Source organism: Pseudophryne corroboree, chromosome 6 (assembly GCF_028390025.1).
Source record: "Pseudophryne corroboree isolate aPseCor3 chromosome 6, aPseCor3.hap2, whole genome shotgun sequence".
NCBI lineage: Eukaryota > Metazoa > Chordata > Amphibia > Anura > Myobatrachidae > Pseudophryne > Pseudophryne corroboree.
Window position 1 is genome coordinate 627,649,665 of NC_086449.1, and position 23,126 is coordinate 627,672,790.

The window sequence follows — 23,126 nt, forward strand, 5'->3', positions numbered from 1 at the left end:
GGGACCTTGTCTGTTCCAAGACTTACCGCGGCTGCGTTTGACGGCATGGCGGTTGAACGCCGGATCCTGAAGGAAAAAGGCATTCCAGAAGAAGTCATCCCTACCCTGATAAAGGCCAGGAAGGATGTAACCGCAAAACATTATCACCGCATTTGGCGAAAATATGTTGCGTGGTGTGAGGCCAAAGAGGCCCCTACAGAGGAATTTCAACTGGGTCGCTTCCTACATTTCCTGCAAACAGGACTGTCTATGGGCCTAAAATTAGGGTCCATTAAGGTTCAAATTTCGGCCCTGTCGATTTTCTTCCAAAAAGAACTGGCTTCAGTGCCTGAAGTCCAGACGTTTGTCAAAGGGGTACTGCATATACAGCCTCCTTTTGTGCCCCCGGTGGCACCTTGGGATCTCAATGTGGTTTTGGGGTTCCTAAAATCACATTGGTTTGAACCACTCACCACTGTGGAATTAAAATATCTCACATGGAAGGTGGTAATGCTGTTAGCCCTGGCTTCAGCCAGGCGTGTCTCAGAATTGGCGGCTTTATCTTATAAAAGCCCTTACCTGATTTTTCACACGGATAGGGCAGAATTGAGGACTCGTCCTCAATTTCTCCCAAAGGTGGTTTCAGCGTTTCACGTGAACCAGCCTATTGTGGTGCCTGCGGCTACTAGGGACTTGGAGGACTCCAAGTTACTGGACGTAGTCAGGGCCCTGAAAATATATATTTCCATGACGGCTGGAGTCAGGAAATCTGACTCGCTGTTTATCCTGTATGCACCCAACAAGCTGGGTGCTCCTGCTTCTAAGCAGACGATTGCTCGTTGGATTTGTAGTACAATTCAGCTTGCACATTCTGTGGCAGGCCTGCCACAGCCAAAATCTGTAAAAGCCCATTCCACAAGGAAGGTGGGCTCATCTTGGGCGGCTGCCCGAGGGGTCTCGGCTTTACAACTTTGCCGAGCAGCTACTTGGTCAGGGGCAAACACGTTTGCTAAATTCTACAAATTTGATACCCTGGCTGAGGAGGACCTGGAGTTCTCTCATTCGGTGCTGCAGAGTCATCCGCACTCTCCCTCCCGTTTGGGAGCTTTGGTATAATCCCCATGGTCCTTACGGAGTCCCAGCATCCACTTAGGACGTTAGAGAAAATAAGAATTTACTTACCGATAATTCTATTTCTCATAGTCCGTAGTGGATGCTGGGCGCCCATCCCAAGTGCGGATTGTCTGCAATACTTGTATATAGTTATTGTTACAAAATTCGGGTTATTATTGTTGTGAGCCATCTTTTCAGAGGCTCCTTCGTTTATCATACTGTTAACTGGGTTCAGATCACAGGTTGTACGGTGTGATTGGTGTGGCTGGTATGAGTCTTACCCGGGATTCAAGATCCTTCCTTATTATGTACGCTCGTCCGGGCACAGTATCCTAACTGAGGCTTGGAGGAGGGTCATAGGGGGAGGAGCCAGTGCACACCAGCTAGTTCAAGCTTTTACTTTTGTGCCCAGTCTCCTGCGGAGCCGCTATTCCCCATGGTCCTTACGGAGTCCCAGCATCCACTACGGACTATGAGAAATAGAATTATCGGTAAGTAAATTCTTATTTTTTTGTATGCTTTTGACATAATACACGCTTTTTGAGTGATTCAAACCGGAGTGCTGCTGCTTCATTCATTCCATCTCTACTTTATTGTGCTGCGGAGGGCACCCGGGATAACTGTCAATACTGGGAGTGCCGGCCAAGCTTGCTTTATATATATATATATATATATATATATACAGTGGCGTAAGTTCGTCCTAGACGCCCGGAGGCAATATAAATACAGGTGCCCCCCTATATAGAGGCAAAAAATTTTTTTTTATATATATATATATATATATATATATATATATATACATACACACCACACCAATATTGATCCTGCAGGCTATATATATATTTATATATATATATATCCTGCCATTCTTTGCAAGCATAATGGCGTATGCATGAAGAAATTTCCAAAGGACAGCTCTTGCGGTGAGAGCTATTCTTTGCCATGATACAGTAGAACTTCCCGGTGTATGATCCGGAGTCCTATCTGTGCATGCGTGGGCTGATGCGCCCCACTAGGGGGTGCTGGGAGGGGTCCAATGGGTAATGTGATAGAAGCCCATCTAAAGATGGTGTTGCCCACCGCATCCAAGCCCTGGGGTCTAGGCTTGGTGGATAAGTAGTAAGCCGCCAAACCTCTGAAAACTGCATTTTTGGAGGTTTGGCTGCATTTTTAACCTTGTGCCAATGATACATCCCTGCAGACCAGTGCCAGTTTGGGGTCCACATGGGCCTGGAGCTGAAAGTGAGTCTATTATGTGACCGATACTGCGGGAGGGGAGGCAATCATTTTGCTGGCTGTCGGGATTCCTAGCGGTCAGGATACCGACACCAGAATACCGTCTCACAGGTCTTATTCCCATTCGTGGGTGTCCACAACACCAATAGAGTGGGATGGGAACCACCGAGACCACTGCGTTGCGAGCGCAACAAGCAAGGGCCTTCATTGCGCACGCCCCCTGCCAGAATTCTGACGGACGGGATGCTGCTGTCAGGATGCTGACAGACGGCATCCCGTCTGTCGGTAAAACATATGTATTCCCTGCGGGAGGACAATTAATTATGGGAGGAAGATGGGGAGGGATGGTCGCGGGCGGGCAGAAGGACTTGGCAAATGGGGGGGGGGGGGGGGCCGATGGAGTAACAGAGGTCTGGAGGACGGGATGAGGCAGAATGGGGGTCATTGTATATATGACAAAAATGCAGATTCATTAAACGGGCATTGAAACGTTGCACTACTTCAATTGGTGTCAGTGTGCAAATCATTGGAGTGCCGCACCACCTCTATTTTGCTAAACTACTTTGCTGTGAGGGCACCCAATGTATTAGTCTATTATGTGGCTGTGCCAGACCCCTACCTCAATCTATATATACAAACATACATACAGTATACTGGCAGTGCACTTATGCAGGGAGAAAGGGAGCATAGATGGATACCTTGTGTAGTGAAAGAAGGCTCTTCTCTCCTCCCCAATTACCAGAGGCAGAGCGCAATAAGAAGTGTAATCCAAGCAGGGGCGGAAGTCCGGGAGGCAGCGGAGTCGGCTGCCGCCGGGCTCCTGACCCGCAGAGGGCGCCTCGCAGTGGCGCCTCTGACATTACACAGATTGACATGCGGACGAGCGCCCGCATGTCAATCTGATGTCTCCCTCCCTGCTGTGTTGGAGGGACATGGAGCGCATCGCGCGTCTCCTGTGTCCCTCCCTGGCTCTCTCCCGGCCGGTCTAAGGAAGTGCCATTCGTGAGCTCTGATTGGCTCACGAACCGGCACTTCCTGTATTAGACCGGCCGGGGGAGAGAGCCAGGGAGGGACACAGGAGACGCGCGATGCGCTCCATGTCCCTCCAACACAAGGGGGGAGCAGGCACTGGGGGCATATACCTGGTACTGGGGGGCATATACCTGGCACTGGGGGGGGGAGGAGACCTGGCACTGGGGGGCATATACATGGCACTGGGGGGCATATACCTGGCACTGGGGGGGAAGACCTGGCACTGGGGGGCATATACCTGGCACTGTGGGGTATATACCTGGCACTGTGGGGTATATACCTGGCACTGTGGGGCATATACCTGGCACTGGGGGGGAAGACCTGGCACTGGGGGGCATATACCTGGCATTGGGGGGCATATACCTGGCACTGGGGGGCATATACCTGGCACTGGGGGGGGGAGACCTGGCACTGGGGGGCATATACATGGCACTGTGGGGGAAGACCTGGCACTGGGGGGCATATACCTGGCACTGGGGGGGAAGACCTGGCACTGGGGGGCATATACCTGGCACTGTGGGGCATATACCTGGCACTGGGGGGCATATACCTGGCACTGGGGGGGAAGACCTGGCACTGGGACGGGGGGCATATGTGGCACTGGGGAGGGGGGTATATTTGGCACTGGGGGCATATACCTGGCACTGTGGGGGAAGACCTGGCACTGGGGGGCATATACCTGGCACTGGGGGGGGAGACCTGGCACTGGGGCGGGGGGCATATGTGGCACTGGGGAGGGGGGTATATTTGGCACTGGGGGCATATACCTGGCACAGTGGGGGAAGATCTGGCACTGGGGGCATATGGGGGAAGATCTGGCACTGGGGGCATATACCTGGCACTGGGCGCATATACCTGGCCCTGTGGGGGAATATCTGGCACTGGGGGCATATACCTGGCCCTGTGGGGGAATATCTGGCACTGGGGGCATATACCTGGCACTGGGCGCATATACCTGGCCCTGTGGGGGAATATCTGGCACTGGGGGCATATACCCGGCACTGTGGGGGGAATATCTGGCACTGGGGGCATACACCTGGCACTGTGGGGGAATATCTGGCACTGGGGGCATATACCTGGCCCTGTGGGGGAATATCTGGCATTGGGGGCATATGCCTGGCACTGTGGAGAAATATCTGGCACTGGGGGCATATAGCTGGCACTGAGGGGGCATAGGTGGCACTGTGGTGGAATATTTGGCACTGTGGGGGAGCAGGCACTGAGGGGGCATATGTGGCACTGGGGGGGTATATTTGGCACTGGGGGCATGTACCTGGCACTGGAGGCATATACCTGACACTGTGGGGGAATATCTGGCACTGGGTGCATATACCTGGCACTGTGGGGGAATATCTGGCACTGAGGGCATATGTGGCACTGGGAGCACGGCCCTAGCAACACGCACTACCCCCTAGCAATGAGCATGACACCCAGTGCATGAACCCCCTGGCAACGAGCATGACACCCTGAGCATGAAACCCCTGGCACCGTGCATGGAACCGCTGGCAACGAGCATGACACCCAGTGCATGAAACCCCTGGCAACGAGCATGACACCCTGAGCATGAAAACCCCTGGCACCGTGCATGGAACCAAGAGCATGAAACCGCTGGCAACGAACATGACACCCAGTGCATGAAACCCCTGGCAACGAGCATGACAACCTGAGCATGAAAACCCCTGGCACCGTGCATGGAACCAAGAGCATGAAACCCCTGGCAACGAGCAGGTAATTTAAAAGTAATTAGAAGCCTTACTGTAGAACTTAATGTATAATGGGCATTACGGTGTGTGGCATAATGTATCACGGACATTGCGGTGTGTGTCATAATGTGTCGGGCATTACGGTGTATGGTATACTATATCGCGGGCATTGTGATATGTGGTATAATGTCTCAGGCTCATTGTGGTGTGTGTTATACTGTGTCAAAGACATTGTATGTGCTATAATGTATCAAGGGCATTGCAGTGTGTAGCATAATGTATAACGGGCATTGTGATTCCTGTCATAATGTGTCACAGGCATTACGGTGTGTGGTATAATGTATCAGGGGCATTGCAGTGTGTAGCATAATGTATAACGGGCATTACGATTCCTGTCATAATGTGTCGGGGGCATTACGGTGTGTGGCATAATGTGTCGGGGGCATTATGGTGTGTTCATATTGTGTCATGTGCATTATTGTGTGTGGCATAATGTCTAAGGGCCACTGCAGTATGTGGCATAATGTATACTGGGCATTACTATAAGGAGGAAAAATTACAAATAATGTAAGGGGCATGAATCAGGATTAATTTTCTTTCCCGCCTGGGCGTGCAGGTTGGAAAACTGGGGTATAACGCAGTCTTTTCCTGCAATGTTACACCCCTTTATGGTAAGCCATGCCCATCCCAATGAAGCCACACACTCTATACTGCCAATTATGGAGGGGGGGCGAATAATTTTTTGGCTTGGGGGAGAAAAATTTCTAGTTACGTCACTGAACTGACTCATTCCTGTAAGCCGCCACTACAGCGCAAACCCCAGGAGAGTACGCTGGTGCGCGCCTGCTGTGGGAGGTAGGAGAGGAGCTGCTGCTACCGTTGCTCCGCTGCTGTGGGGAAGGGGGGGACGGGATGGATGGACACACGTGCGAGGCGGTGTTTAAGAGCTGGTACCACGCTTGCCTTGGATTACACTTCTTATTGCGCTCTGCCTCTGGTAATTGGGGAGGAGAGAAGAGCCTTCTTTCACTACACAAGGTATCCATCTATGCTCCCTTTCTCCCTGCATAAGTGCACTGCCAGTATACTGTATGTATGTTTGTATATATAGATTGAGGTAGGGGTCTGGCACAGCCACATAATAGACTAATACATTGGGTGCCCTCACAGCAAAGTAGTTTAGCAAAATAGAGGTGGTGCGGCACTCCAATGATTTGCACACTGACACCAATTGAAGTAGTGCAACGTTTCAATGCCCGTTTAATGAATCTGCATTTTTGTCATATATACAATGACCCCCATTCTGCCTCATCCCGTCCTCCAGACCTCTGTTACTCCATCGCCCCCCCCCCCCCCCCCCCATTTGCCAAGTCCTTCTGCCTGCCCGCGACCATCCCTCCCCATCTTCCTCCCATAATTAATTGTCCTCCCGCAGGGAATACATATGTTTTACCGACAGACGGGATGCCGTCTGTCAGCATCCTGACAGCAGCATCCCGTCCGTCAGAATTCTGGCAGGGGGCGTGCGCAATGAAGGCCCTTGCTTGTTGCGCTCGCAACGCAGTGGTCTCGGTGGTTCCCATCCCACTCTATTGGTGTTGTGGACACCCACGAATGGGAATAAGACCTGTGAGACGGTATTCTGGTGTCGGTATCCTGACCGCTAGGAATCCCGACAGCCAGCAAAATGATTGCCTCCCCTCCCGCAGTATCGGTCACATAATAGACTCACTTTCAGCTCCAGGCCCATGTGGACCCCAAACTGGCACTGGTCTGCAGGGATGTATCATTGGCACAAGGTTAAAAATGCAGCCAAACCTCCAAAAATGCAGTTTTCAGAGGTTTGGCGGCTTACTACTTATCCACCAAGCCTAGACCCCAGGGCTTGGATGCGGTGGGCAACACCATCTTTAGATGGGCTTCTATCACATTACCCATTGGACCCCTCCCAGCACCCCCTAGTGGGGCGCATCAGCCCACGCATGCACAGATAGGACTCCGGATCATACACCGGGAAGTTCTACTGTATCATGGCAAAGAATAGCTCTCACCGCAAGAGCTGTCCTTTGGAAATTTCTTCATGCATACGCCATTATGCTTGCAAAGAATGGCAGGATATATATATATATAAATATATATATAGCCTGCAGGATCAATATTGGTGTGGTGTGTATGTATATATATATATATATATATATATATATAAAAAATTTTTTTGCCTCTATATAGGGGGGCACCTGTATTTATATTGCCTCCGGGCGTCTAGGACGAACTTACGCCACTGAATCCAAGGCAAGCGTGGTACCAGCTCTTAAACACCGCCTCGCACGTGTGTCCATCCATCCCGTCCCCCCCTTCCCCACAGCAGCGGGGCAACGGTAGCAGCAGCTCCTCTCCTACCTCCCACAGCAGGCGCGCACCAGCGTACTCTCCTGGGGTTTGCGCTGTAGTGGCGGCTTACAGGAATGAGTCAGTTCAGTGACGTAACTAGAAATTTTTCTCCCCCAAGCCAAAAAATGATTCGCCCCCCCCCCCCCTCCATAATTGGCAGTATAGAGTGTGTGGCTTCATTGGGATGGGCATGGCTTACCATAAAGGGGTGTAACATTGCAGGAAAAGACTGCGTTATACCCCAGTTTTCCAACCTGCACGCCCAGGCGGGAAAGAAAATTAATCCTGATTCATGCCCCTTACATTATTTGTAATTTTTTCTCCTTATAGTAATGCCCAGTATACATTATGCCACATACTGCAGTGGCCCTTAGACATTATGCCACACACAATAATGCACATGACACAATATGAACACACCATAATGCCCCCGACACATTATGCCACACACCGTAATGCCCCCGACACATTATGACAGGAATCGTAATGCCCGTTATACATTATGCTACACACTGCAATGCCCCTGATACATTATACCACACACCGTAATGCCTGTGACACATTATGACAGGAATCACAATGCCCGTTATACATTATGCTACACACTGCAATGCCCTTGATACATTATAGCACATACAATGTCTTTGACACAGTATAACACACACCACAATGAGCCTGAGACATTATACCACATATCACAATGCCCGCGATATAGTATACCATACACCGTAATGCCCGACACATTATGACACACACCGCAATGTCCGTGATACATTATGCCACACACCGTAATGCCCATTATACATTAAGTTCTACAGTAAGGCTTCTAATTACTTTTAAATTACCTGCTCGTTGCCAGGGGTTTCATGCTCTTGGTTCCATGCACGGTGCCAGGGGTTTTCATGCTCAGGTTGTCATGCTCGTTGCCAGGGGTTTCATGCACTGGGTGTCATGTTCGTTGCCAGCGGTTTCATGCTCTTGGTTCCATGCACGGTGCCAGGGGTTTTCATGCTCAGGGTGTCATGCTCGTTGCCAGGGGTTTCATGCACTGGGTGTCATGCTCGTTGCCAGCGGTTCCATGCACGGTGCCAGGGGTTTCATGCTCAGGGTGTCATGCTCGTTGCCAGGGGGTTCATGCACTGGGTGTCATGCTCATTGCTAGGGGGTAGTGCGTGTTGCTAGGGCCGTGCTCCCAGTGCCACATATGCCCTCAGTGCCAGATATTCCCCCACAGTGCCAGGTATATGCACCCAGTGCCAGATATTCCCCCACAGTGTCAGGTATATGCCTCCAGTGCCAGGTACATGCCCCCAGTGCCAAATATACCCCCCCAGTGCCACATATGCCCCCTCAGTGCCTGCTCCCCCACAGTGCCAAATATTCCACCACAGTGCCACCTATGCCCCCTCAGTGCCAGCTATATGCCCCCAGTGCCAGATATTTCTCCACAGTGCCAGGCATATGCCCCCAATGCCAGATATTCCCCCACAGGGCCAGGTATATGCCCCCAGTGCCAGATATTCCCCCACAGTGCCAGGTGTATGCCCCCAGTGCCAGATATTCCCCCCACAGTGCCGGGTATATGCCCCCAGTGCCAGATATTCCCCCACAGGGCCAGGTATATGCGCCCAGTGCCAGGTATATGCCCCCAGTGCCAGATATTCCCCCACAGGGCCAGGTATATGCCCCCAGTGCCAGATATTCCCCCACAGGGCCAGGTATATGCGCCCAGTGCCAGGTATATGCCCCCAGTGCCAGATCTTCCCCCATATGCCCCCAGTGCCAGATCTTCCCCCACTGTGCCAGGTATATGCCCCCAGTGCCAAATATACCCCCCTCCCCAGTGCCACATATGCCCCCCGCCCCAGTGCCAGGTCTCCCCCCCCAGTGCCAGGTATATGCCCCCCAGTGCCAGGTCTTCCCCCACAGTGCCAGGTATATGCCCCCAGTGCCAAATATACCCCCCTCCCCAGTGCCACATATGCCCCCCGTCCCAGTGCCAGGTCTTCCCTCCCCCAGTGCCAGGTATATGCCCCCCAGTGCCAGGTATATGCCCCACAGTGCCAGGTATATGCCCCCCAGTGCCAGGTCTTCCCCCCCAGTGCCAGGTATATGCCCCCCAGTGCCAGGTCTTCCCCCACAGTGCCATGTATATGCCCCCCAGTGCCAGGTCTCCCCCCCCCAGTGCCAGGTATATGCCCCCCAGTGCCAGGTATATGCCCCCCAATGCCAGGTATATGCCCCCCAGTGCCAGGTCTTCCCCCCCCAGTGCCAGGTATATGCCCCACAGTGCCAGGTATATACCCCACAGTGCCAGGTATATACCCCACAGTGCCAGGTATATGCCCCCCAGTGCCAGGTCTTCCCCCCCAGTGCCAGGTATATGCCCCCCAGTGCCATGTATATGCCCCCCAGTGCCAGGTCTCCTCCCCCCCCCAGTGCCAGGTATATGCCCCCCAGTACCAGGTATATGCCCCCAGTGCCTGCTCCCCCCTTGTGTTGGAGGGACATGGAGCGCATCGCGCGTCTCCTGTGTCCCTCCCTGGCTCTCTCCCCCGGCCGGTCTAATACAGGAAGTGCCGGTTCGTGAGCCAATCAGAGCTCACGAATGGCACTTCCTTAGACCGGCCGGGAGAGAGCCAGGGAGGGACACAGGAGACGCGCGATGCGCTCCATGTCCCTCCAACACAGCAGGGAGGGAGACATCAGATTGACATGCGGGCGCTCGTCCGCATGTCAATCTGTGTAATGTCAGAGGCGCCACTGCGAGGCGCCCTCTGCGGGTCAGGAGCCCGGCGGCAGCCGACTCCGCTGCCTCCCGGACTTCCGCCCCTGTATATATATATTAGCAGTTCAATGTGTGGTTTGATTGCTGATCACTACCATGTACTATTTCCACCACATTGTGATTCTGTATATTTTATTGTTGGCCATCCTCAATAAAAACCTTTCATTTTCAAAAAAGAAGATGGAGATGTGCCAGGGTATACTAGAGACAGATTGAAGAGCCAGAGGCTGACATCAAGTGAGGAGAGTGTGTTGCAAAAGGGAGAAGAATCAAGGGGCAGCTTATGGACAGAGGCATTCAGATAAGTGCAGAGCCTTTGTTTTCAGTTATATACTGTAGGAGAATGAATTTGGTGTAGTTTGGGGAAATCATGAAAGTGTGCTTGGGGTATGTGGGGTATGGCAAGAGAATATATCTGTTGAAATATAAATTGTATTGATTTTATCGCTGAATTAAATGGCAAAGACAGGGGTTGTGAGGGAGAAAGAGGGACCTGGTGCGGGTGTGCAGAGCAGCAAGCTGTAGGTGACAAAGAGTCAGAATATTTGGTGGACATTAAGAGAAGTGAAGTAATTTTGAATGGAAAGGGAAGAGGTAATGTAAGATGCACAAATTAATTCATAGTGAAGGAATCTGAAATACTGTATAAGTGAGATTTCTTCCAGTTGTGCTCAGCAGTGTGAGAGCAGAGGTGCAATGCCACTTTGCCATTCTCCACTGTGTAGTATTACTGTATAAGCGTAGATCATTCAGATTCATGTTTACTAGCTGTAATCCCCACTGGTGTCCTAGAATAAGTGTATTTATTCACTCTGTGTCCATCCATTCTCTCTCTTCCTCAGTACTTTTTCCACACTCCCTCTCCTACCCACCCATCTACAAAACTCCTACTTGATTTCCCAATTTCTGTATTACTGCCTCTTCACTCTTGCCTATGCATTTCTGGCACTGGTGGGAGAGTTCAAGCTAACTGTCACTGCATTCCAAAGTGATGACATCATTGTTTTCAGCAATACATGTTATTATAAAGCTATAAATAATATAGATGCGTTAGCATTCCCACTATTAGCATTATTTCTTAGCATATTTTTGTGTTCACTATTCCACTTCGCTTTGCTTAAATGGCTTTGAATAAATGAGGTTTGTCCTGATCTCTGTCACTGTATGTAGCCTGTCACAGTAACTGTTGCCTAGTGCGGCTAACATAAAACCAGAACATATCATCCCTTGGGTGGGATGTACTAATAGACATCGCTGACCATCACTGCCCAATGCCACAATACTAATCGCATATGTATTTACATATGCGATCAGCAATGCGGAGGACAGCTCTACCGATAAGAGCTGTCCTCCGCGATCCCCAGCGGCTGCCTGACTTCTGGGTTTTGGCCCTGGGGGTCAGTCTGCGTATGTGCAAAGTGACAGGGGCAGGTGTGGCACCTGCTGGGAGCGATCCGATCGGATCCCTCACACAGCACTGTGGAGAGAAGCCCATAGGCCACTCCACGGCACTGACCCTGCGGCTGGGGCTTAGTACATTCTGAAAATGTGGTAAATGGGAGTTTATCGCATTTTCCGTTTAGTACATCCCACCCCTTGTGAGTACAAGGGTGCCTATTAGATTTGGTGCTAGACAGCATTAACTACTAGCGGTAAATGGTGCCAAAAGGACTTACTTCTTACATAATTCTTTAAAAACCATAACCCTATGTGCACCTTTGGTTGACCCTCAAGGTCACTCCAAACACATTACAGAGGTGTGCAAAGTATTACTCTCAAGAGAAGGAATTTAAAACAAAGTCACACTTTTTCTATGAAACTCTTTTATTGACTCACTGTTTACACCTATTAATACTTTGTATGATGTGGTTTCTTGTTTAAAATCATTTTGATATGGTTTGGCATGCTGTTCATGAGAGTTTCACAGTTTCCCTTGATGTCTTCATCCCTGTGCAATATTTGGATAAGTTCTCTGAAGTCAGTCTTGGTGGCGATAGTCTTCTTCCTGTGTTTTTCATTTGGATTTGCATCTGAGTTCTTACCTGGCCAGGAAAAAAAAATCTAAATGAACAAAGCAACCTTCAAAAAACAAAAATTGTCCTACTAATTTTTTTATTTTATTTTTACACAGAGGATATAGTATATTTACTAAATGGCAAGTGTTCAAATGTGGAGATGTTGCTCATAGCAACCAATCAAATACTGGCTATTATCTTTCAATAGGTGCTAGATAAATGTAGAATTTGATTGGTTGCTACGGGCAACATCCCCACATTTGCAAACCCGCACTTTAGTAATTATACTCCCTAGAATTGTAGGTACAGGTAACACATAAAAAATCCTCATTGCATTGCAAATCAGTTTTAAAGTCTAAGTTTGTGACCAGTAAGTCATGAAAACTATAAAAATTTAAAAAACTGGGTGTAATAATTTGCTTACCTCTGCATATGTAACAAAACAGTTTATATTTTACTATTGGAGAGCGCTGGTTTATTTATTTTCTTTGCCATACCTCTGTATGTACTGCAGGAGAAAAAAAATGTGCCCTGCTAAACTCAAACAAGTAACCTTGCTCAATAAAAGTACACTGTGCAAAATTGTGTTGATAAACAAAAGATTAATTATAAGTATTTACAAATAAATAAGTTATAAGGACAGTGGAATCATCTTCCACCAGTTACTGAACATATAACAAATTATTTTTAATCATCATTTAAGTTTTATGCAAACTTCATGTTAAATAAAAAGAGTATATATGTTTGGCGTTTGCATTGCTATAATTGTCAACTTGCCTAAGGATAGCGTTCCATGTTTAGTTAGTCCCTCTAGCACCAAAAATCTCCTAAAAGGAAATGTAATGATATGTGTTTTTATTGCCTTTAGTGAAATATGTTTTTCATATTTCATTTTATATATTTTATTAATTCCTGAAGCAGAGGTTACAATATTTTGGTGAGCTTGCTTGCAAACATTCTCTCTTAATCATATTAAGCATAATTTAAAGTCCCCCACTGTAGTGTAGATAGATATACTTTATTTTAATAGTGCAGAGAAGTCCTATTGCTCCAAGGCACATCTCCTCGATTAAAACTCATGCAACAGATAGACAGCAAGGAGGTAGAGAAGCCAGCAAGAAAAAAATAAACTTATGTCAGCCTGCTGGAAATAACTAAAAGGCCTCCAATTACAAATAATTTTCCGCCCAGAGCACAGTACACATGATATTCTCTAATGACACAAGCTGTGCCGAAAATGCGTTGCTTCCCAGATCGTAGGTAATAGAATAGTGGATTTTATGTGATTTTCAGTTTTTGAGAGAATTTTCACATTTAACAGCACATGAAGATAGCTACAATTAATTGCAATTTACATCTAGCGTACACGTAGAGATTTATTCTATGTATAAAATGACATGTACGGTTGGGTTTGGTTGGTTACAGAAAATAATGACAGTATCGCAATGTAAAAAAGTGTTGTAACAGTTTTACCAACTAGCAAATTTGTTCCAAAGACTGAATAAGGCATATTAGGCAGCTTAAACCAATATGGTTTTTCCTATGTACTGTATACAGTATATATATATATATATATATATATAGATATATAGATATACACACACACACACACACATATATATATATATATATATAGAGAGAGAGAGAGAGAGAGAGAGAGAGAGACTATTTACTTAGATTAATAAATTTTATACACAAGTTGCTTTTCATTTTCCAAAATGTATAATTCAGTTTGCCGGTCAGTCTCATCATTTGCCCCAGTCCGATTTTAAAATGAAAGAGATTTGGAAATGCCTGTGCTTCCTACATCAAAGCAAGGGATGACCCTAAAGTTACACACATTATCCACCACTTTATCTCATTTAAATGATATTGGTGAATATGTACTAGGCCTTGGAGAATGATAAAGCAGAGAGAGATAAGGTACCATCCAATCAGCTCCTAACTGCCATGTTACAGGCTTAGTTTGAAAAGTGCCAGAGGTTGATTGGCTGGTACTTTATCTCTCTCCACTTTATCACTATTGAAGGCTATCTGTCCCACTGTATAAAAAAAAACGAAATCTTGTTTTTGCATGGGAGAGCAAAACTTACTGTAGCAATAGACATCAACCTCCTTCTTGCTTTAAACATATGAACTTTTGTAACATACCAAACTGTGTGACTGTTTGTCCTTAGAGGGGATTAGTCCTCAACAGATCTTAACCTTATAAGTTATAACTTCCTAAGCATGAGGTGTGGCTATTAAATAAAAGGGAGTGGAGGAACACTAACCTTGGACTGTTCCAAAATAGTTTTGCAAGTTTCACCCCTCTTGCACAGATAGTTTGCTGTCACACAACATTCAAGTAGTTGTGTCTCTCCTGTGTATATCATAAAAATACTTAGCTCAAAAGTAGAGCAACATTATTTTTTACTTACATTTTTTAGTTAAACTGAATAAAACATCCACTAAACCTTTCCATATGCGAACCGAGGCTTATGGTGGAAGTTGTTTGTCACGTGCACATGTTTGAGTGGCACAAAAGATTTAGGGGTCTATTTACTAAGCTTTGGATGGAGATAAAGTCGCTGGAGATAAAGTACCAGCCAATTGGCTCCTAACTGTAATTTTTGAAACACAGCCCGGAACATGGCAGTTAGAAGCTGATTGGCTGGTACTTTATCTCCGTTGACTTTATCTCCATCCAAGGCTTGGTAAATAGACTCCTTAGTGACAGTCGTGAGGATGTCGGAAATGATGAACATCCCGGAGGCCTTGCACATCACAAACATGAAACACGAAAATGTGGAAAAAATGTAGAACATTGGGGGTCATTCCGAGTTGTTCGCCCGTTGCCGAGCTTCGCTATATTGCGATTATCAGCTAACTGCGCATACGTAATGTTCGCAGAGCGCATGCGCTTAGTTAATTTCCACAAAAGTTAGGTATTTTACTCACTACATAACAAAGCTTTTTCATCGCTGTGGTGATCGTAGTGTGATTGACAGGAAGTGGGTGTTTCTGGGCGGAAACTGGCCGTTTTATGGGAGTGTGCGGAAAAACGCAGGCGTTCGAGTTCCAAAATGCGGGAGTGGCTGGAGAAACGGGGGAGTGGCTGGGCGAACGCTGGGTGTGTTTGTGACGTCAAACCAGGAACGAAAAGGACTGAGCTGGTCGCAATGGCTGAGTAAGTCTGGAGCTACTCAGAAACTGCGGGGTAATCGTTACGAGAAATTTAGCGAAGCTTTCGTTCGCAATTCTCCTATGCTAAGATACACTCCCAGTAGGCGGCGGCTTAGCGTGTGCAATGCTGCTAAAAGCAGCTAACGAGCGAACAACTCGGAATGACCACCATTGTTCAAATTGCCTGTTGACATAACATCTGAGTAACAGTAGAAATAGTAAATATCGACAAAGAAACTGTTAGTCAATTTTTGCTTCAATTGCTGAGATGGGTACAAGTGGGTAATTCAGATCTGATCATAGCAGCAAAGTTGTTAGCAGTTGGGCAAAACCATGTGCACTGCAGGAGGGGGGGGGGCAGATATAACATTTGCAGAGAGAATTAGATTTGGGTTGGTTATTTTGTTTCTGTGCAGGGTAAATACTGTCTGCTTTATTTTTACACTGCAATTTAATATCAGTTTGAACACACCCCAACCAAATCTAACTCTTTTTTGCTGCTACAATCAGGTCTAAATTACCCCCCATGTGCACTGCAGGTGTGGCCGATATAACATTTGCAGAGAGAGTAAGATTTGGGTGGGGTATTTTGTTTCTGTGCGGAGTAAATACTGGCTGCTTTATTTTTACACTGCAATTTAGATTTAAGTTTGAACACACCCCAACCAAATCTAACTCTCTCTGCATATGTTATATCTGCCCCCCTCCCCTGCAGTGCACATGGTTTTGCCCAACTGCTAACAAATTTGCTGCTACAATCAACTCTGAATTACCCCCAAGGTTTCTCACTGCTGAGCAACACAACTAGCCCACACAGCTCTCTCTGAGAAGCAGTTTTTGGCCGATAAACATATTGCAGTGCTAGAATGCCCTCCATACTCATAAGACCTAGCACGGTGTTACTTCTTTCTTTCTTTCCCATACACAAAGAACAATCAAATAGAAGTAATACCCAAAAGACGGCCCTATGTTTGGAAGGACAGAACTGTCAACTCTCGCTTTGTGACCCCCATACCCAGAGCTCCTGCAACTAACATAAAGAAAACGGAAGGCCCTCTGGTATGCCCAATCAGGTCAGTCCTTTGTAATGCCAGATCTATAAGAAACAAGACTGCAACAATTGCTGACCTTATTGAATCTGCAGATCTAGCCTGTATTACAGAGACCTGGCTAGATGAAAATGCAGCACCTATATTAGAGGCTGCGGTACCAACAAACTACTCTGTCATCCACAACCCAAGACTGGACCGCAGGGGTGGCGGGGTGGCTATCTGCTTCAAAAATGAACTTAAACTTAGGGTCCACCCTATTGAAACTACTCGCTCATTTGAGTGCATTGCTGCCCAGAGTTCGACAGGATTAGGTTTCAGAGTACTTCTCATCTACCGGCCACCTGGAGATGGAAAGATATTTCTACAAGAAATTGCAGACACTGTTGCTGGCCTGGTTCTGGAACATCAAAGATGGCTCATCCTCGGGGATTTCAATGCATGGGTGGATGATGAGCTCTCACGCCTTGGCCAAGACCTCCTGTGCACAATGAATGGTCTGGGCTTCACACAGATAATTCCCTCTGCCACACATAAAAGTGGTCACACTCTTGATCTTGTCTTTCAGATTGGATTAGAAGTCACTGACCTAAAAATAAACCCAGTCATCTGGTCAGACCACTACTCCCTCTGGTTCTCAGTTGCAACCCCTCAAATAAGATCTCTGCCCGTGGAGTTGACCAGGTACCGTCCAAGGAGGGGTATGACTCCCCAGGCTCTTGCAGCAAATATGGATCTCTCTGCTATACTGGGTGCCTGTGAAGATCCCTGTTCCCTAGTCCGTTATTATAATAGGGATGTTAAGGCTGCAATTGATATTATCGCCCCTGTGCGTATAAGACCTCGTAAACCACATCGTCAAGCTCCATGGTACGACAACAGTGTTAGTGAGCTCAAGAAAAGGGGGCGTAGACTGGAAAGACGATGGAGGAAGACTAACCTAGTGGATGACAAAATAAAACTAATAAAGCATAACGAAGAATATCAATCGACAATCACTCGCAAGAAATCACAGTTCCTGTCAAATGAGATCACAGCAGCAAACAATAGGCCAGCTCAACTTTTCCGCACAGTGGAGATGCTTTGCAAGCCAGCATGCCTGCAGACTGATGAGACCCTTTCCCAAGCAAGATGCAACGAGTTTGCAAACTTCTTTGCAGATAAAATATCCACCATCCGGGCTGGAATATCCACAGTGCCATCAAAGGAGAGCCAAACTACAAAGCCTGCCAATATAAGCTACCTGCCTTCATGGACCAGCTTTGACCCAGTAGATGTAAAGGACACTGCTGAAATTGCTCGGATTTTGCGTCCCACCACCTGTGGTCTGGACCCAGCCTCAACCAAGCTTCTAATAGGTTGTACGGATATAATCGGTCCTGTCTTTGCAAAAATTGTTCAATGCTCTTTGCAGACAGGCATTTTTCCTGGACCCCTAAAGGAAGCAATTGTTAGACCACTTCTTAAAAAACCTAATTTAGATCCCGACTGCATGTCCAACTACAGACCGGTATCAAACCTTCCTTTCCTAGGAAAGGTTATTGAGAAAGTGGTTGCAAATCAACTGGAAACTCGCCTGACAACCCATGATATTTATGATCCATTTCAATCAGGATTCAGGAGAAGACATAGCACTGAAACAGCCCTGGTGTGTGTGTTAAATGATCTTCTGATGGCAAAAGACAGAGGTGACTGTTCAATATTAATCCTTCTGGATCTCTCGGCAGCATTTGATACCGTGGACCACGGGCTTCTGATTGAGCGACTGATACACTTCTGTGGTCTGGATGGCACAGTCCTAAACTGGTTCAAATCATTTCTCACAGGCAGGTCACAGAGAGTATCATCTGGATTATACTCATCACCACCAGTGCCATTGCCATGTGGTGTCCCACAAGGTTCTATACTATCCCCCATGCTTTTTGCAGTATACATGCTCCCATTGGGCGAAATAATCAGGCGCCATGGCCATGGTCTACCACTGCTATGCAGATGATACACAACTGTACTTGTCCTTTGCTCCGGGCACTGATAACCCAGTAGCAACCCTGAATGGCTGTCTAGCTGAACTACAGGAGTGGATGAGCGCCAGTTGGCTGCGACTGAACCCGGATAAAACAGAGGTCCTTATAATACGACCGCAACATCAAAGGACAAGACTGCAGCATAGCCAACCAACTGGATTTACACTCGGGGATTCAGAATTACAGACCAGTGATCATGTGCGGAATCTTGGCGTTGTCCTGGATGATGGCTTGACACTTAAACATCAGATATCAGCCACAATCAAATCCTCATTCTTTCACCTGAGGAACATAGCCAGAATCAAGCACTTAATTCCCTCAGATGATATGCCAAAAGTCATACATGCATTTGTATCATCTCGATTAGACTACTGTAATGCCCTCTACCTTGGTCTACCAGCAAAAGAATTGCAACGCTTACAGCTGGTGCAAAACACAGCTGCCAGGCTGTTAACCAACCAGCCCCGTTCCAGCCACATAACACCCATCCTCTACTCCCTTCACTGGCTGCCTGTAAGATGGCGAATCCTCTTCAAGATTGGCTTACTGAGTTTCAAAGCATTACATGACCAAGGCCCAAGGTACCTGAAACAGCTTCTGATCCCATACTGCCCCACTCGATTACTGCGATCTGTAGATGAAGGACTTTTAGCAGTACCTAGAATCTACCGTAATTCATCTGGGGGTCGAGCTTTTAGTCATGCGGCTCCGACTCTATGGAACTCACTTCCCAGCACAGTGCGAGAGGCCCCAACTATAGAATCCTTCAAAAGTAGACTCAAGACTTTCCTGTTTACTCAAGCATTTCCATAGTGTCTCTTTTAGTATCTTCATGCTTCTGTATTTTATGAAAAATGTACTTCATTATTTTTCTGTACTATATTATGCTGTGTATCTGTTAAGCGCCTTGAGTCCTATTGGAGAAAGAGCGCTATATAAATAAAATTATTATTATTATTATTATTTTCCCTGAAGTAAAATCTGATCTCAAGGGAATCCATTTTGCATTAGATACTGAGATAGAAAAAGACGACTTTGCTTTTGAGACAGAGTTACAGCATGGGTTTGCCCAATGGAATATAAGAATGCAGTGGTGTGCAGATGCAGAAGGGGAGTACATGGAAGGGGAATGAGTTAAAATGTACTTTATAAAATTAAATGTAAATTATAACATCAGTTTCATTATTTAATAGCCAACATGTCTTACAACTGAAACACATATACTAATTGCAGAACTTTGTATTAGCAGTTTACTATCTTTATTGCAAATTATCTCTGGATATTTGTGTGTTTCAAAGTAATGCAATGTTGCACTAATCATGGTACAAAACATTTCTACATAGTTTTTGTGATTTTGCTCGGGGCTGCAATACATGATGTTACAACATTATTGATTTATTTCCATATTTTTGGGGGGTAACTGACTTTGCTTTACAGTTTCATCATTATATGGAACACATATTCAGACAATACTATACATGAAAGTTATACAGGTATGATAAAATTTCAATAGCAAATTTTGATTATAATATTCTGGTGTTGGCAGAAAACAGAAAATGCAAGTGCACACTCTAAGGGTAAGCACTAAGAATACTGATAATCAAAACGATTATAATAAACTATACAATTAACATGAAGTATAAATAAGGTACTCATCACATGTTTGGCCAAGTACTGTATGTATGCCCACCTAGCAGGTTAAGGTGAACCTTATCAGGTGGGTCCCTAACATCCCTAAAACCAACACATTATATAAATGTATAAAGGACTTACCTATAAGAGTGCCCATTGTAATATGTAGACAGCAATGTAAGGGCCTATACTAATAATAACCAAGTAGGAGGGATGCTAGTCCACACAGAAGGAGTTTCTACCTTCAAGTGTACATTATATACATAAATATAATGTAGAGTTTATTGTAATTGTTTTGATTATCAATATTTCGGTGGTTCACAATTAATTGAAGGTACTTTACAGCAATGCTTCTGTCATTTTCTATCTTTAGTTTCAGTACTGGGTGATTCATTATCCTCTTTCTCACACACAAAGTTTCACGTGGATGAATTTTATAGGTGGAATTGAGTGGTGATTAATATTATCAGAGAAGAGATGAGGTACAAATCATATGCAGATCTAAGATGGCATTAGGTAGAATATTTTGAGACATGGATTGAAATGCACATGAAGTTGATGAATATGTAGAGCCAATGTGAGGATTTGCAGATTCATTGATGCATAAGGTACTGAAAGAACAACTGTCGCTGGTGGTGGGGAAATCATTTATAACTACTGTATGGCAGAAGAATTATTTATGGCCATTATTACAGTTGCCATTGGTGATCTGAATTTTTCTGTAGCTACTGGCACTGTGTTAGGGTTAGAATTATGTAATGAAGATTATCTCATCATTCTAGAGATCAGAAGACAGTCTGCTGTCCACTATGATCTGTCAACTACAATGACAGATAAACTCACTGGGGCCAGCAGCAGAACTTACATTATTCCAATAATAACTAGCACTAAAAAGATTGTGTGTTATGTCTATGGATAAACACTGACTAAAATCACAACACATGTTCAGTATTTATCTTTCTTCTAGTTAATGTATTAAAAATAAAATTGGGGTTTATCAAGAGTCAGGTTGTAAAAAGATTTTTTAAAAATAAGACGCACAAGCATACTGCTGATTAAAAGGTTAGGTGACATGCATCTTTTTTTGTGTGCAACTGCAGCTGTATCTGTTACAAAATGCTACATTACAGTGCTTTCTAGGAAATCTGCTTGTGTGTCCTATTTGCATGGGTCTGTGAATAAGGTACATTTTAAAAAAAGTCACACAAGAAGATGTTCAGTGCTACCAAGTCACACAACGGCATGGTGTGACTAGAAGGGCTGTTTAACGTGCTATGAGGCTAGATGTAGTGGACATATCTGTACCATACTTGCCTACTCTCCCGGAATGGCCGGGAGGCTCCTGAAAATCGGGTGACCCTCCCGCCCCCCCGGAAGAGCAGGCAAGTCTCCCGATTTCAGGGGTCCCCAACTGCCCGGCCGCCCACTTAGCGAGTAAAGTGGGCAGTCCGGGCAGTCGATGACGCGCTTCTTGTTGAATCGAGTCATCATAGCCACGCCCCCTGCTGTATAATGCCAGTAGTAGCGGCATTATACAGTGGGGGCATGGCTTACATGACGCGATCCCGCCGCCACGCCCCGACTCCACCACGCCCCGTTCTGCCTCTGGCACACACACGGCATGTTGCAGCCCACCCCCCTGCTGAGCCTACCTGGCTGCTCTCTCCCAGAGAGAGCAGCCAAAAAGTTGGCAAGTATGATCTGTACTAGCCATGTCTTGCTAATAGAAGCAGTGCTCTTTTAAAACCCAGACTCTTGATTAATAAACCCAGTTGAGTGAACAAAACATTGATAAAAATGACTAATGACAAGAACAAATATCAGTCTGCAATTACATCAGCCCTGTCCCCACTTCAACTGAAATAAGATGGATGCATTTTGTGGCAATTTCCCATGTGTATGTATACTTACCAGGCCTGCAAGTGTGGCGGTATGCTCAGGTACGGCATACCGGTAAGAATTTGGCCACCGGTATGCCGTACCCATGCACACTGTATAGCTGCCATTAGCGGCTATAACTGTCAAAGTCCACAACAAAGCACCAGGACTTCCTCAGCAGCACTTCCTCCTTTTGCAGTGCTGCTGGGAGCATAAGCACTACAAGCATATGTGTATCTGGCTCTACTGGGGGACATATGTGTATCTGACTCTACCGGGGGGCACATGTGTATCTGGCACTATTCGGGGCATAAGTGTATCTGCCACTACTAGGGGGCATATGTGTATCTGGCATTGCACTATTGGGGTCATATGTGTATCATGCCCCCATTTTCATTAGCCATGCCCTGTGGTGCAAGTGGCCACACCCAATTTTTTGGGTGCGCGTGCTTTCGGCACGCACACACAGTACCACTAAGATTTTTTTCTACTTGCACCACTGATACTCACAGTCACAGACATAACCCGAGTATACATTTGCAACCTTTAGAAATGCTTACTGTGACTAGCCTTATTCTTCTGTGGCCATTCTTTAGTCTTAAAATCTAAAAAAGAAAAAAAAAACTATTATAAATGAAATAACTACTGGCAAATTCAGAAACTTGGCTTTACAGTACTATTGAAAATTGGCAGGATATATTCACTAATAACTGGAAATCTCTAAACATGCAACTTTTTGTTTGCAGCAAGTCCAGGGTGATATCAGCCTGCAAGGGGTGCGAAATCAGCTGTCATTGCTAGTGTTTTTGTGCTGTTGCAACAACAACTCATCCCCCATCACTGCTAATTTAATATACCCAATAAAGTGAACTTGCCCGCTAATGTATTTTCACACTTACAGCAGAGCTGCTCACAGGTTAGACGCAATTCCACTTCCATTGTGTGCACGGAACTAAATACTGGTATTTGTCCATATGCCGAGTTATAAACATCTATGCAATTATTTTGCCCCTACCCATACACTTAATTTTATAGCAGTCATCATTATCAGTCTGCAGTTACATTAGTCCTGTACCTGGTGCAAGAGATCCATCTAAAATAAGACATATGTCTGTGTACAC